At 39.8% G+C, this 14,999-nt stretch overlaps 1 protein-coding gene and 1 long non-coding RNA gene across 2 annotated transcripts in view; one reads left to right on the forward strand and one right to left on the reverse strand.

The window, feature by feature from the left end:
• The window catches only part of LOC108698803 (RAC-alpha serine/threonine-protein kinase-like), an 88,228-nt gene extending 84,398 nt beyond the window's left edge, over positions 1 to 3,830 (reverse strand). Inside the window, exon 1 of the mRNA XM_018230617.2 lies at positions 3,232 to 3,830. The gene's annotated coding sequence lies outside the window, so the exon portion shown is untranslated. The remainder of the gene's footprint in view (positions 1 to 3,231) is intronic.
• On the forward strand, positions 3,781 to 6,850 carry LOC108698804. Its single transcript, XR_001932718.2, has 2 exons — positions 3,781 to 3,919; positions 6,044 to 6,850. It is a non-coding gene; the product is annotated as an uncharacterized LOC108698804 (long non-coding RNA).
• The last annotated feature ends 8,149 nt before the right edge of the window (positions 6,851 to 14,999 follow it).

A 14,999-nucleotide genomic window follows, 5' to 3' on the forward strand; every position in this document is an offset into this window, starting at 1 on the left:
GTGTTAAATGGAACATTATACAGATCAATCACAAATTCTACAAACAAGCAAATTTTACAAAGCTGTTCAAGCTCAGTCAAAACAGACTAATCTCAGGTCTAAAAGGTGGTATTTACAAATGAACTGCTGAGAATTTTTAAACATGAATGGTACAATTTTTATGAATGTTCATCCACTGAAAGCTACTCTTTCCCCCGGAGTCAATAGGGAAAGACTGAGCTCTTTGACAAAAAACAGAATGGCATCCTCACTCACATACATAGCAAATATATGGAGACAAGTCCAACACCCTGGACACAATCGTTCCAATCAATATGAACGTTTACAGAAAATAAAGTGATTAATACCCTACACACACAAAAAAATCCATTGCAGAATGGATGGAGTCAGAAAGCCAAACAAAAACTGTGACAGTAAAACAAATAAACTACTTCTCAATACTGCAATTAGGGCATCATTTGAGAACAATTTTGTTAAGGGGCTGATTCCACCTTCTTCAGGTACATCCCCCATGTCTTTATTGTGCTATAAATAACATCTCAGACACTGAGGATTCTAGGAAGAGAGAGCACCTCTGTCTATAAGCTACTCAAGGATTACTGCAGTAATATAGCTTGACAGAAGAAGAGACAGGGCCAATAGGATGGATTTACATAGGTTCCAAAAGCATGCATAGGTTTTCATATAGTATGTATCCCATGTACAGTAAAATATAACTGGATTGCAGTATACCAATATTTAAAAAATATATATATATATTTTTTTTTAAATATTAAAAATCTTAACATGGTAATGATAGCACTTACCAATTAAACCAAGACACATCAAATAAGTTATTATGTTCTAACTAGCACTGTTAACTATACCAAAAGCTGTGCACTGATTATTTAGACGGAATGATTACCGGCCTAAAGGATTTAGAAACTTGCCCAAAGTCACAAGTGCTTGGCACAGAAGTCATTGCAAACCATAATTCTGCTTTCTACAATGACGTTTTGTACATGTACATGAATGGAAATGCTGATTTAGTTAGGTTTTTGGATTTACTTTTTGTTTGTTTTCTGCATTTTTTAGGCACTGCCTTTGTTTCGCTACATAATAATGCAGAGAAATGCTGTCTCAGGTAAGAACCTTCTCTTATTTCTATGTCAAACCACTCTTCTGCAACACTGCTGCAACAGATTTAGATATCTTTTTCAAATGTTTTTAAAAATGTCTAGCTTTTTAACTTTGGACTTACTTTTGCACATGTGCTTGCCCACAAGAATATACGTGAGCCAAAGTGAGATACAATATAATATCACAACTGAAGACATAATATAGACATAATGCAAGGATACACTATAGAAACACACAGATTGGATTATAGCCAGGCAATGGTTTTAATTTACAAGTTACCTGCTGAATATTGAGATTGCTTAAGAGTAAGTGAACAGACAAACATTTAAATGCAGGATGCTTATGAATAATGTATTTCAGTTGCACCGGCTCCTAGTTAACCCTGCAGCATGATATTATTTTTAGTTGCTTCCTGCATTCAAGAGAATTTGGTCTCCCAAACCAACATCTAATCAGCATTTAGGCTTTTCATCCATGGATTCCCTAGAAGGAGAATAATGAACTACAAACAAATTTTGTTATTAAAAAAATGGTAATTCCCAGAGCCTAGTTAATTTAACTAAACTCATTCTCTTACTGTCCTTACCACCCTTTGTAACAGTAGAAGCTGAATAAAATCCAGATGATTACCGGTACACACAGTCAAATCTCGTGTTGGGAAGTTTTTTGTGTTTTTTTTTTTACATTATTTAGGCCTAATCTTTTTTTTGTGGTTTATACTGAGCAGAACACTACATAAATGTGACACACAGCACACATTGCTTGTTCATATAAATCTGTGGACTTGTGGCACAACCAATCAAAATCGTCGTTTCAATACAAACAATCTAGTTATGTCTTGATTTTACAGGATTTCTGTACCTGTAATACTAATCTAGCCAAACCATGCACAAGCATCTCATTACTTATTTAGCTGGAAATGAATGTGCGCAGAAACCCTGAGAAACATCAGTGGAAAATACATTGACTAAGAAAAACAACATAATACCGACTGGCACTATTTGGTTAAATGTTGTGCTGGGTTACTGTGGGGAACAAGCCAAACACCTACCACGTGATTATTGCAACCTACTTTTAACAGAACATACATTTTTCCCCAGGTAAACAAATCTGTATTCCTGGAAGTCTGGATAGCAACAGTATCTGAATGGCACTTGATTGCTGAGGCCAGAGGGAGGAAGTGTCAAACTCAGCCAGCACACCCATACACAACAGACCTTGTACACAGGAAGTGGGCATGGTGGGGGGACACACAGAGAACACATCAGTTTCAGCAAGTAATAGAACATGTATAACACAGTAAAAACATTCTTTTAGTCAAAAGACTTCAGCAAAAGAAAGTCTGGTGCAATAGTATAGCTTGGGGGGATACTACTAGATTCCACCAGGATGTCTGACCTGTCCTGCCGTCACTGAGTTACAACTCCCAGCAGCCTATGACAGCCCTGAGCTGTGGTGGATGTCTGGGAGTTGCCATCAAATGACAAAGCAATAGGGCCACATGTTGGACAACTAAGCATATAGACTGTGCTGGAATGGGCAGGATAAGAAGCAACTGCAGCTTTATTTTAATATACACTGGTCATTCTGCCATCTGCTTAACAAGCAATGTTGCCAATCCCCTGCAGAGCAGCCCTTCCCTGGAAATGAACAGTGTTTATGAGCAAACACAAACATACACACATCTACACAACAGGAACATGATACACATCCTGGGCTGCACCTAAGGCGACAGCATTGCCCTGCAGCCAGTTTGTGTAGCAAGACTATTGGGATGTGATTGATTTTTGGCGCATTTGCATAAGATGCAGTTAACATGCTGCTCTCTTTCTGCTAGCCCCCCTGCAGTGCACTAAACAAGCCAGGCCCTAACCAGAGCTGTAGCACTGACCAACACCCCCCCCCCCCCTCGGGATATTAGGGACTGTCCTGCGTTAACCCTGTGAATGACATAACGACCCCTGGTGCAATTGCGCAGAGATCTATAGGGGGAGGCTTTCTGTAAGCCAAAGGGTTAAAGGATCATACCAATAACTGAAAAAAGGGCGTGGGTGCTGGCAAAGGGTGGAAGACAAAGGTTAGGAAATGGAAGTGCCGGGCGCTTTGACTTACATGGATGCAAGAGGTATTAATGAGCTGAGTCTGGAAGAGGAGGGCAGCCACCGAGTTGGGAGGGGGGCTTGGGCCTAGTGGTGGATTACAGCCAGCTGAAGCCTCACCATCACCGAGGGGAGCAGGAGAGGGAAGGGAGAGGAAAGAAGGGAGGAGAGCAGACAGAGAGGGGGAGAGGGTGGGAGGAGGAGGTGGGGAAGGATAAGGCTGCTCTTGCTTGTAGTGTTGCTGCTGCTGCAGATTCAGCCCATTGATTGCATGGAGGGATGGGAGGAACCGGCTGCTGCTGATGGTTGGCAGGAGAGAGTAGTGCTGCTGCTGCTGCTGCTAGTGCTCTTGTCACCTTGCTGCCACCCTGGGATGTGGGGACTGTCGCCGCCGCTTGCAGGATGTCAGTGTCAGCTCTGCAGTCTTCAGCCTTGGATCATCCTCCTGTGCATCAGCTGTATGAGTGTATGTGTGTGTGTGCCCGCCGTCTATGTCTCTTCCTCCCCTGCCCACAGCGATCCTGCCTTCTCTTCCTTTCTCCAGCCGCTGTCTATGGGTTTCCCTCTGTGCCTCTTGCTCCCTGCCTCCAGATGACCACCGGGTCCTACCGCCCGCAGGCTTCAAAGCTGCAGCTCAGCTAGGAAATCCATCAGAGCACGAGGGGAGGAGCCAGAGCGCTGCGTGAGTAGCCAGCAGCCAGGTGAGACTTAACCCGTGTCATGCTGCTGCTACTGCTACTGCCAGCGCTGGATTTAGATGCAATGAGTACTAGCAAGTGGCTGCACTCGTCACACAAGTCGCTATTTATGGTATTTAAATAGAGCAACTCGTGATCTATAAGCAGGAAATACACACATACAGCTATACAGTATTGTATTTATTATTGCCATTCGGCCTCTATATCAGGGAAGTTAATACATTTAGGGAAACTTTGTGAGGCCTCATTACTTGTATGACCTAGAACTGTCCAACACCTGTATCACCCCTGAGACTGCTGGCAGTTGTACCTCATCAACAACTGAAGGGCCCCAAGTAGTGCAACATTGTATATAAGGGATACATGTCTCCTTCTTGCCCAATTATACATATTCACACTTTTTCTGCAGTTTTTTTTCTAAATTAAAGGTAGTCACCTCAGGCTGGTTGGATTTCATGTAATATAGTAAATAATGGATCCCCTATTGACATTTATAAGAATATTAGGAATCACACAGGGTCTGTTTCCATATAAAAGCATAAAGCTGCAGCCCAGGTGTTTTATGCAAGGCCCTTCACCAGTGCATTATCATTTTTAAATATACAGTTGATGCTTTGAAAAACATTGGTCAGAGGTACACACAGGGCTATTGCCCCTCCACTCACCTGCTAATTGTCTGCCCACAGAGGGCTGCAGTATAGTACTATAGACTATATTGGGCTTATTTGGGGCTGCATGGGCCATTATTTACTTGAATTGCCAGGGCATTTTCTGAAATCTCAGTCAGTGTTGGACTGGGACACCAGGGACCCATCCAAAAACCTTACCTTATTTACATACTATAATCTATTATTCCATCTATTTATCCTCTTTGTTCACATAGCAGCATGAGGGCCCACTGGGAGTTTTCCTGGTATCCCGGTGGGCCAGTCCGACACTGATCTCAGTCCACTGGGCAGACACGGACTAGCAATCTGAAGACTGGCAAATGCCAGAGGGGCTATTGCCTTAGACAGTGATTATTATATGTACTTGAAATGCCAGGGCCTGTTTTGAATCTCAGTCTGAAATTGCAATTGGTCAGTACTCCCCAAATTTACCAAGCTGAAAGAATAAATGCAAGGTGCACATGCAAAGTTGTCCACTTCAACCCACTTATTTAATAGAAATAGGAATCACAGCACCATCCATGGAAATAAGATGTTAAGCCTTTATTGGTTACAAGGCTCGGATCTCTGACAACAACAACATTTCAGGCCCAAACACGGCCATGTTTGGGCCTCAAACGTTATTGGTTGTCAGAAATCAGAGCCTTGTAACCAATTAAGGCTTTTTATCTTATTTCCACTGATGGTGCTGTGATTCCAATTTCTATTGGGCCAAGCATGGGCTGGTATGGTGTATTGGATTGATGGATCGAGAAGGGAGAAACATTAAAAGCTACAGAATAGTAGTTCTCAGAATGTTGTATTATTAGCAACTTTTCACTTGTTCTTAATTTTGTTTTTAAATTATTTGCCTTCCTGACCCTGACTCTGGCATTCAAACCACTGCATGGTTGCTAGGGTTAACTGAAATTCCTAAGCAGAGAGCTGCTGAACAAAAAGCTATGTAATAAAATAAAACACAAAAAAAGACCAAAGGCAAATTGTCTTAGTATCACTGTTTACATTATTCTAAAAGTTTATAGTTGAACTGGGATGCCAGGGGCCCACCAGGGATTCTTAGACCTTGGGCCCACCAGAAAACCTAAGACCATGAGCCCACCAGAAAACCTTAGACAGTGGGCCTTTCCAAACTATTATTCTTCCCCTACTAACTCAACCTCTTTACTCTCCTAGTCTTTTATATATACTTACTATTTTCTCCCATTGTTAAGCCTTTTTCCCCATAAAGAAATAGGGAATGACCATGAAATAGACCAAATGATTAGAAACAAGAGGCCCACTGACACCTGGGCCCACCGGGAGTTTTACTGGTATCCCTGTGGGCCAGTCCAACACTGCCTGCTATTGAAATCCTTGTGTTCAGTTTTAAAAAGCTTACATTTCAAACTAAAACATTTATATTTGTGTCTCCTATTTATTTAATAAAATTGTTTCATACATTCTGTCTTTTTAATCCTAGGGCAAAGAAAAGGTAATTAGGAGAACAGAAAACATCAGCAAAGGCTTGTGGTGTGCGCTTCATTCTCAGTTTGTGGAGCCACTGAAATATGACATAAAACTACACAACAGAAAAAAAGATGAATGATAGTTGTAATAAATTTGTAGAACTCTTGGACTTTTAAAGGAAGCAGGGCACAATACAGAGTATTAAATAATAACTGTGTTGAAGATTCCATATGTTGCTACCCTGCAAGAGGTATGATGATGATGTGGTTTAAATTTTTCAGAAGGGCAACATGATCTTACATTCCAAACAACCTCATACAAGGAAGTACAATATTCACCTAACACACTGAAGGAAACAAACAGTGCAACCAGACATCTCATTTACTAAGCTGCCACTGGGTGTGAAATGTAACATTTTTCCTCAGCATCCCAGTGTAAGTGCACCAAAGAAACTTCCTTCCATTTGATAAATTGCAAGTTGCAAGATAGAGTATAGGCAATCCTGAGTATGCAACACCAATCTGTGCAAGGTAGCAATAGCTAGTAGAAAAAACTATAGGCACAATAGGCAAAGGGAACCTGGAATTATTGTCTGGTCAAGGCACTGCAATTTGTGCTGTAGTCTTTAGAGCAGATGCTGCAAGTATATTGGCATATATTCCTCAGAGTACTTGTCATTTTGAGGAATACAGCAAACATTGTTCTTTGAAGATTAGTATATTGGCAAACAGCACCAAGTATTCTCTTTACTTAATAGTGTTTTGACTGGCACAATTATGAGTTTGAAAAATGTCTTAAAATAAAAACGGGAATACGAGATTAATTAAGATGGCGTGCTTTTTCATTAACTGCATCAATCTGTGTGGCAAATATAGATTTACATTGTTCGTTCAAGAAATTGTTGTGAGCACATTTAAAGGAATTGTTCAGTGTAAAAATACAAACTGGGTAAATAGATAGTATGGGCAAAATAAAAAATGTTTCTAATATAGTTAGTTAGCCAGAAATGCAATGTATAAAGGCTGGAGTGATTTGATGTATAACATGTCAGTCAGAACACTACTTCCTGCTTTTCAGCTCTCTTGGTTTACACTGACTGTTGCTTTTGAATCTGAGCTGAATGCTGAGGATCAATTGCAAACTCACTGAACAGAAATGTACCATGTGCCCCCCCCCCCCCTTCAAGTCGCTGACTAGCTCAGAGTTACAGAGCTGAAAAGCAGGAAGTTGGATTCTGGCTGTTTTATTAGACATCTGTTCACTCCAGCCTTTATACATTACATTATTGGCCAACTAACAGAAACAGTTTTTATTTTCACACTGAACTATTCCTTTAAAATTGCTTAATAGTTAACTGACCTCCACTAGCAAACCTTGGAGGAGTGAAATAATTTTCTTGAAAACATTTACCTGGAATCGGGGATGTAGCGGAGTGGCATGTTGTCTTGTGATAGTGAAGGGTAACTAAATGCTCAAGTATGGCATTTGTAGGGTGCCTTCCTAAAAAACTAGATTATTTTAATGTTAGCCAGTCGAGCAATTCATGTTTATTTTGCAAAGCAGGTTGTTCAACATGAAATAACATGGTTTGACCCGCAGTTCATATGAATACTGATTGTGTTTTATACATATAATTTTTGAAGCATCTGGCAATCATGGCAATGTCTCCAGTATTATCTCCTTAGTAATTAGACATGTTTGGGATAGCTTTCAGTTTTATACTTAAGCAGGCCATAGATGTAAGATTTTTTCGTTAACGTTAGACCAAACATATCTTGAAACGATCAATTAAATGTACGATTTGTCCATCAACTACAAAGACAGTTTCAAGCGATGTTGTCTAGTTGAAGCCAGGAAAACTTAGGGTAGCTGCCTGCTTGACCCTGCAAACAATTAGACAATAGATAGATTTCACTGTGACCGATGAACATTTTCTAACCTGGCCGATCAATTTTCTGACCAATGCCGGAGGAAGAATTGTTAGGTGCACGATCGTTTGATTCCCACTAACCTTTACGATAATTTGATGGATTGGTTGGATTGCACTAAAATCGGTCGTTCATCAAAGAAAAATCTTTGCGTCTAGACTCTATGGGGACCTTTAGACTATAAACTCCATTGGGCCAGGGGCAGATGTGAATGAAATAGTGGTATAATCTCTGAAAGCACTGCGGAATGTTATATAGATAAAGGATACTAATCGTCTGGGACTTATTAGGGCAATGGCAGAAAATATAAAACAGTATTAGACAATACAAGGTCAAGCATCAGATAGAGTAAAGGTGACGTTAAACTAGTGCAAAAAAAAATTATCTGTATCTTTAAGAAACAACTCCCACAGTTATCAATAAAATGGTTATTTTTGGAAAATGTGGTTGCAACTTCTTGGCCTCTACAATTAACTGCAGAAAATTCAGAAGGCTCATTACACAGCAGAATGCCTAAGACATTTAGAGGATTGGCCTCTTTACACAGATTAGTGGTGACAAGGAGCCCATTAGAAGGAACAAGGCAAAGCATGGAATACAAGCATTGTCTCTCCAAGATGTTAGGAAACCTGAGAAAATTAAGGATATCATTAATTCAGGAGAGAATGTGAGCTTTCAGATTAACATCAGTGCCGTCTTTCCTGGATGTTTTGAATTTAGAGCAATAAAATATTGCCCTTTAGAACACAATTGTGCATTTTTAGTATTAATTAGTATTATTTTAGTATTAAAAGACCTGGGTAGGGAGGTGCTTTATTCTATATTGTATTCCCTGTTCAGCTTCTCATGGAGTGTTCCCAAAGCGCAAGCACATCAACTCCACTACACCTAACACAATCTCTATAGCATAATACAGTAGAACCCCCATTTTACGTTTTTCAGGCGACCAGGAAAAAATTATGTAAAGTGTAAAATCAGGGAAATGTGGTAAAGTAACTTTTTCTTCAAGCACTTAAAGGATATAAGCACAGAAGTCTGTTTTACTTTGAGATACAATATTAACTGTGTAAATAACATGGGTTAAGCATTGCAGCATTAATGTTACACTATGGGGGAAAAAATTTGATCCAGAAAAACATTACTTAAAATCAGAGAAATGCACCCATTGAAATGCATTATAAATTGGTGGGACCACAAATAAAAAAATGTAAAATTTGGGAAAAGTTAAAATCAGGGTACTTAAAATCAAGGTTTCATTGTATGACTTTTTTATGTACAGGAACTACATACAACCTCCTCCTTCTCGTAGCTACACTGGGTCCCATCCCCCCTTGGGTAAGCTAAAGCTTTCCCCAAAGGGAGCATCCAAGCAAAGCAGGAGCCTATTGGCCACACACACGTCCCTAGGTCTTGGAGGTGAACCAAAATAAGTGACGGAAAACCTTAACTGCATGGCCATTTGGCCAGAGCATCAAAGTAGATCTGCCTCATTAGGAGCATAAGATACCAGCCTCTGTCTGATAATGACAGATACTAAACTTAGCCAAAAAGGCTGAGATCTTAGCCAAAAGGCAGATAACCAACTGAATGTGGCACCCACCCACCACTGCTGTGCTTTTTTGCAGTTATAGAGCCACTAAAAGGGGACACCAGACTTTTACCTGCAAACAGCAATATAATTAGGGAGAAGGCAGAGGGGCCTTTGCAAGGAGCCATAAGTTAAAGATGGGGTGTTTACTTCTCCTCTAAAGCTGGCCATAGACGCAAAGATCCGATCGTACGAATCAACGTACGATCGGACTTTCCCATCTCCCGACCTGCCACTAACCATTCAGATCAAAGTCTTACCATTCCGATCAAATAAGAAAAGATCACCCAATGTTCTGCCCCTGACAGCAATCGTACGATACTTATGTCTGACAACACTAGTGACAGTCTCCCTCTGAAAATCGTACGATCGGCAATACACGCAGAGATATTATCGGCAGGCGACAGAAATTTTCTAACCTGTCCGATCGACCAAACGACCGATCTCCGACGGACGAAAAATGTCGGGACTCTCCACACATGGTCCGAAAATCGTACGAATCCATGATTCGTACGATCGGACCGTTGCGTCTATGGCCAGCTTAAGAGAGACATAAAGAAGGAGGGCCCTGTCCCTTAGAGCGTTGTGTCTATTAGAGTGGGTAACTCCTGCTATTCCAGAAATAGAGAAAAGAGCTGGCAATTTGGTTCTTCTGGACCAAATCGGCAGCTTATTGGCCTGTGTATGGAGCCCTCCAACAGGTATCTGGTCAAAAATTAGCCAGATAATCAGCAAGGTTTTTAAAAAAAGGTAGGTAGGTATATTAGAGAAATATCTGCTTGTTTGGCATCTTCAATAAGCAAGTGAACCTTTAATTGTATGGCATACACTGACAGACAGCAGCAGATGTGGGTGGTATGTGAAAGTGGCGGTACTTTAAGGAACAGAGGAGACCAGGAACATATGGAAACAAAAGTAGAGTATTTGCTAAATTTTATGAGAAAACATCCCTTCCCTTTACAACCTCATAAACTTCCGGTGCTACAGGAAACATCTCCTTAGATAACTTTTTGCTACTAGCAGATTAGGGATCACAATATCTCCAGACTGCTGGCTTTGCAGGGAGAACAGACCTCTGAGTGAATTAGCTTTACTGATCTGCTCTGTTGCAACATATACAAACCAACTTTTTATTACTAGCCTTTTTATTTTACATTTTATTTTATATAAATAATAGTGGACCCAAATATGAAAGGAGTGAATGTTATAGTCAACATTTCTGCCTCTACCGTCATATTTAATTCCTGGCTTGCGTGGTTTTAGCGCATGCACTTTTCAGACATGTAACACTAATGTATTAGCCTTCATACTGCTTGGCACATTGGGCAGGTGTGCATGCACAAGGAACTCATATAGGGCATGGGTTTAGTGTCTAAGGTTGATAAAACCTGCCACTGTTAGCAGAGAAACTTCACTTTACCAACTCTGAATTAATTGCACTCCCTTTCAATCCATGCTGCCATCTCAAGTGCAAATGTACACCTTGCAAATGCAGATCAGACAAGTATCTACAGTATATTGTTGATATAAATACATTTTATAGCACATTTAAAGGGGATGTAAAGGCAAAAAAATAAAATCCAATTTTTACTTTCTTTAATGAAAAAGAAATCTATCTACAATATACTTTAATTAAATAAGTGTGTACTGTTTTTAAAAGAAACCTGACTGTATGCAGTGAAATTCTCTCTTCATTTACTTGCTCTGACTGCTGCGGATAAGAAACTTCAGACTGTCCCTAACTATTCTGCAGGGAAACTATCCTACTTTCAAATAGCAGGGGGGGAGCCCCCCACCTTACTTCCCTGACCATGAGCAGCTTTGTTTGTTCCTCTATAAAGCAGATGGCGACTGTGTAGAATATTTGGATCCGAAGATCCAGTGCAGTCTGCATATTCTGATTACTATTACTCAGTCTTGCTGTATCGGCTTCTATGGCAGATATTATTTGACTTGTGCTGATTTGATAATTTATGACTATTTGTAAGATTAACCTTCCAACTGAAGCTCAGACTACACTGAGCATGTGCGTATCCTTGGTCTTGTAAAGATGTTTAACAAAGTTACAAGATGAGCCCCCTGCGGCCAACTTTGAAAACATACCGTAAATCATTTGTTTAATCAGACTTCTAGTGCAGTAAGTTCATGTTTATGTTTAGTATACAAAATACAGCATTTCTAGCATTATTCAATTTTCGATTTTAGCTCCCCTTTAATATTATTTAGCAACAGTACAAACGAATATGTAACTGAGCAGTAAAAATATGTTCACTTATCCTTTACTCACAAGTTGTAATGAGACAAGTAGAGAAGCTTTTAAGCCCCAGCTTGTTTGTACAGGAAACAAAGAAATAAATTGTCAGAGCTTGGTCCATCGCATGCTGGAGCACTGAGCAGCTGTAAGAAGCACCCTTATGCCAACATTCTGTCGTTGAAAAGCTATACAGCCATAATTTGCACACAAAAAGAGAATTATTGGCAACAAACAGGTTTGAGTTTTGTCGTCCCTGCATTAGCCTGCATGTTACTGGGTATTCAACCTGTGATGCCAGTGATGCCAGTGCTATACACTAATTCAAAATCCACCCAATCCAACAAATGCATATGCAAGAAATTGGGAAATACAAATGAGGAATCAAACAATGTCAGCAGCTTCCCCTACTTAAACCTGTTTACTGAATACCTGATTTGGTGTTAGATTACATTAAGATGGAGCAGGCTAGTACCTGGAAGTTTGTGGGAGCAAACTAGACCTTGGCTAGTTTAATGGATTTCTTTGTCTCAGTATAAATAGCTGGTAAATTTCGCAAGCCCATTAAAAAAGGCCTCTTTAAAGCCCCTTGTTCAATGTGTGACCTAACATATGATCTTTAAACCTGCATTTTGTGACAATTTAAACCAAAACCCATTATCTCCAATTTAGAAAGATCATATGGGCATAACATTGGTAAATATAATACCACTATTACACTAAAGTGTTGTTCCCCTTTAAATAAGAATATTTGTCTCAACAGTTTATGATGGAAAATAGCAAAGAGGAATAAGTTATAAGGTAAGATGCATGTGAAGAGAGGGGGATACTAAGGAGTCAGCCAGATGTGAAGCAGACTGGCTAGGATAAAATGCTGAAGCAAGAGAACATAAATTAATCAGGAGGTGTACAGTGTCTGGGGAGAGATCCTGTAGGAGATATGGCTAGATACATGACGTCACATTGTAAATAAAACATGCAGAAAATATGTAACTCCTCTTTGCCCAACAACGAAGGAGCCACATTCAAAGTTGTATATATGTGTGCCTCATCTGAATGGCCAATTGGATTTATTCCTGATTCCCACCAAAAAAAACTGAAATGGCGATACAATTACATAAAACAACATGTCAATTTAACAACAATGTATACTTTAACAGGACCACTGAAGTAGAATTGTGGTTGAAAAACCATCAACATTTTCTTATACATCATTAAGGAGCTGATCTATTCATTCTGACTAGTCTAATATCTGCTAAGAAGCAGGTTTTAGAAATCATGGGGAAAATATTGTAATCAAGAGGGTGAAAAGGTGATTAGCGCAAATCATCCTGTGATGACAAGCTTCAAGTTTCATGCTTTACTAATAGCTTCCCCAGTGCTGCGCACAGCAGAATAGACCCAAGTCCACTCAGAACCTAGGACAGCAACAAAGTTGACTTGGGTGACCCTATGACTGCCCACCTCTTGGATTAGAGCGCAGATACCTCTGCTCTAGAATCAATGTCATTACCTTTATTTTAATAAAGTGTTTTTAAATCAACACAACACTGCACACAGAATATGTCAGGTACAAGCATCATTATCAAGATCAAGTATCACAGTGTTATGGTATCTTTGTCACTGTCGGCTCATCTCCTTCCAGCTCTACGTTGAAGTGTCCCTTACACTGTCAATACACTTTCTTTAGTCCAGTGTCCTGGAATCAGTCACAATTCTGTCACTCATGAGTAACCAAGTCAATGATTAAAACAATACGACTCATGCAATCCTTTTGCAGATTTAAGGACAATATGAACTAGTTTGCACATGCGACTAGAATCTGAAAAATACAACTTGAATGAATTTGTCCCTAATTGACTCTTTACTACACTGCCCTAAAAGCATCGTCCCCGGGACAATAATTTGACTAACTAATGGTCAGTTACTTAGATTCCTGTAACTTTATCAGCAGTAGCATTACTGCCCCGAATGCCATGTGGCCATTGGCAGAACAGGTTGTAGCTACTGAGATCCAGAAGTCCTGCATGTCTATTAATTAGGGTCATATCATTGTCTGCAGCTGGTTTTTGTTGAACTATGACTGTTGTCCCAACTGGCATTTCCCTTTCTACAAAACATTTTCAGCTTTTCTCTGATAGGATATGTGATGATAAATGTAATTTTTAGCCTCTGTAACCTGTTCATTGAGAGTGGCTTGTAATTCTTTCAGAAATGGAAGTAGACAATGTGACCACAAAAATGAAAAGTAAAGCAAGTGTACCATGAGGACTAGTAGCTGATATGAGTAGGGAGAGAAACAAAAAGGAATAGGAAGGTGAAGACCATGGATGGGTACAGGATCCAAGAGCAAAAGGGGACTGGACAAAAAGAGCAGAAAGTGAGTCCAAGTGAGAAAGAGAGTGAATGTGAAAGGAAAAGTACAGATGAGAATAAGGGGAAACTAAGATCAAAAGAGAAAATGCAACAGAAGAGAAAGGTGTAAAGTGAGGAAGGTAGTGCAAGAGAAATGTGAGAGTAAAAAGAAATGGTAGTGGGGTTACATAAGGGAATTGCGGAAGCAGAGAGCAGAAGGGCTAGAAATACAGAGCAGCAGAGAAGGTGGCAGAGCAGGGGAGAGAGAAATGGGATATTATGACAAAGGCTGCAGAAAAGAATGGGTAAATAGAAAACAGAGGAAGGCTAATAGTGAAGGAAATCTCAGAAGTGAGAAGAACTCTATGATGTGGTTTTTCCACTTCATTGAAAGTTCCAATGAAACATTCATCTAAAAAACTTGTGGAAAAAATTCTAAAACTCTTTTGCCTAATCAAACTGGAAAATCAGGAGAGTCCTAATCCTATGTCTTCTCAACTCTGAAAATGAATAAAAAAGATATAGTGATGCTGCTAAATAGTGTGTGTATTATAGCCCTCCAGTATTCCATGCCATAATAATAAATCCATACTTAATATATTGCAAGCAGACACTGTTTATTCTGTGTTTTTCTCTTACCTCATTGACTATGTCTCACTATGTCTGTGACCCTTGTGTCTTTGCCCCCTGTATTTACAAACTAACAAGTTGGCCAACAAAACAAGCACAACTTTCTGTAATCAGGAGTGTGGCCATCATAATTTATTTAACTTTCCCTCATTCAATTGTCTCTGGTGAATAAAATCTGTTGCCAACAACTCGGAGCCTAGAATCATTGGTTACTACA

This window comes from Xenopus laevis, chromosome 8L, assembly GCF_017654675.1.
Source record: "Xenopus laevis strain J_2021 chromosome 8L, Xenopus_laevis_v10.1, whole genome shotgun sequence".
Lineage (NCBI taxonomy): Eukaryota > Metazoa > Chordata > Amphibia > Anura > Pipidae > Xenopus > Xenopus laevis.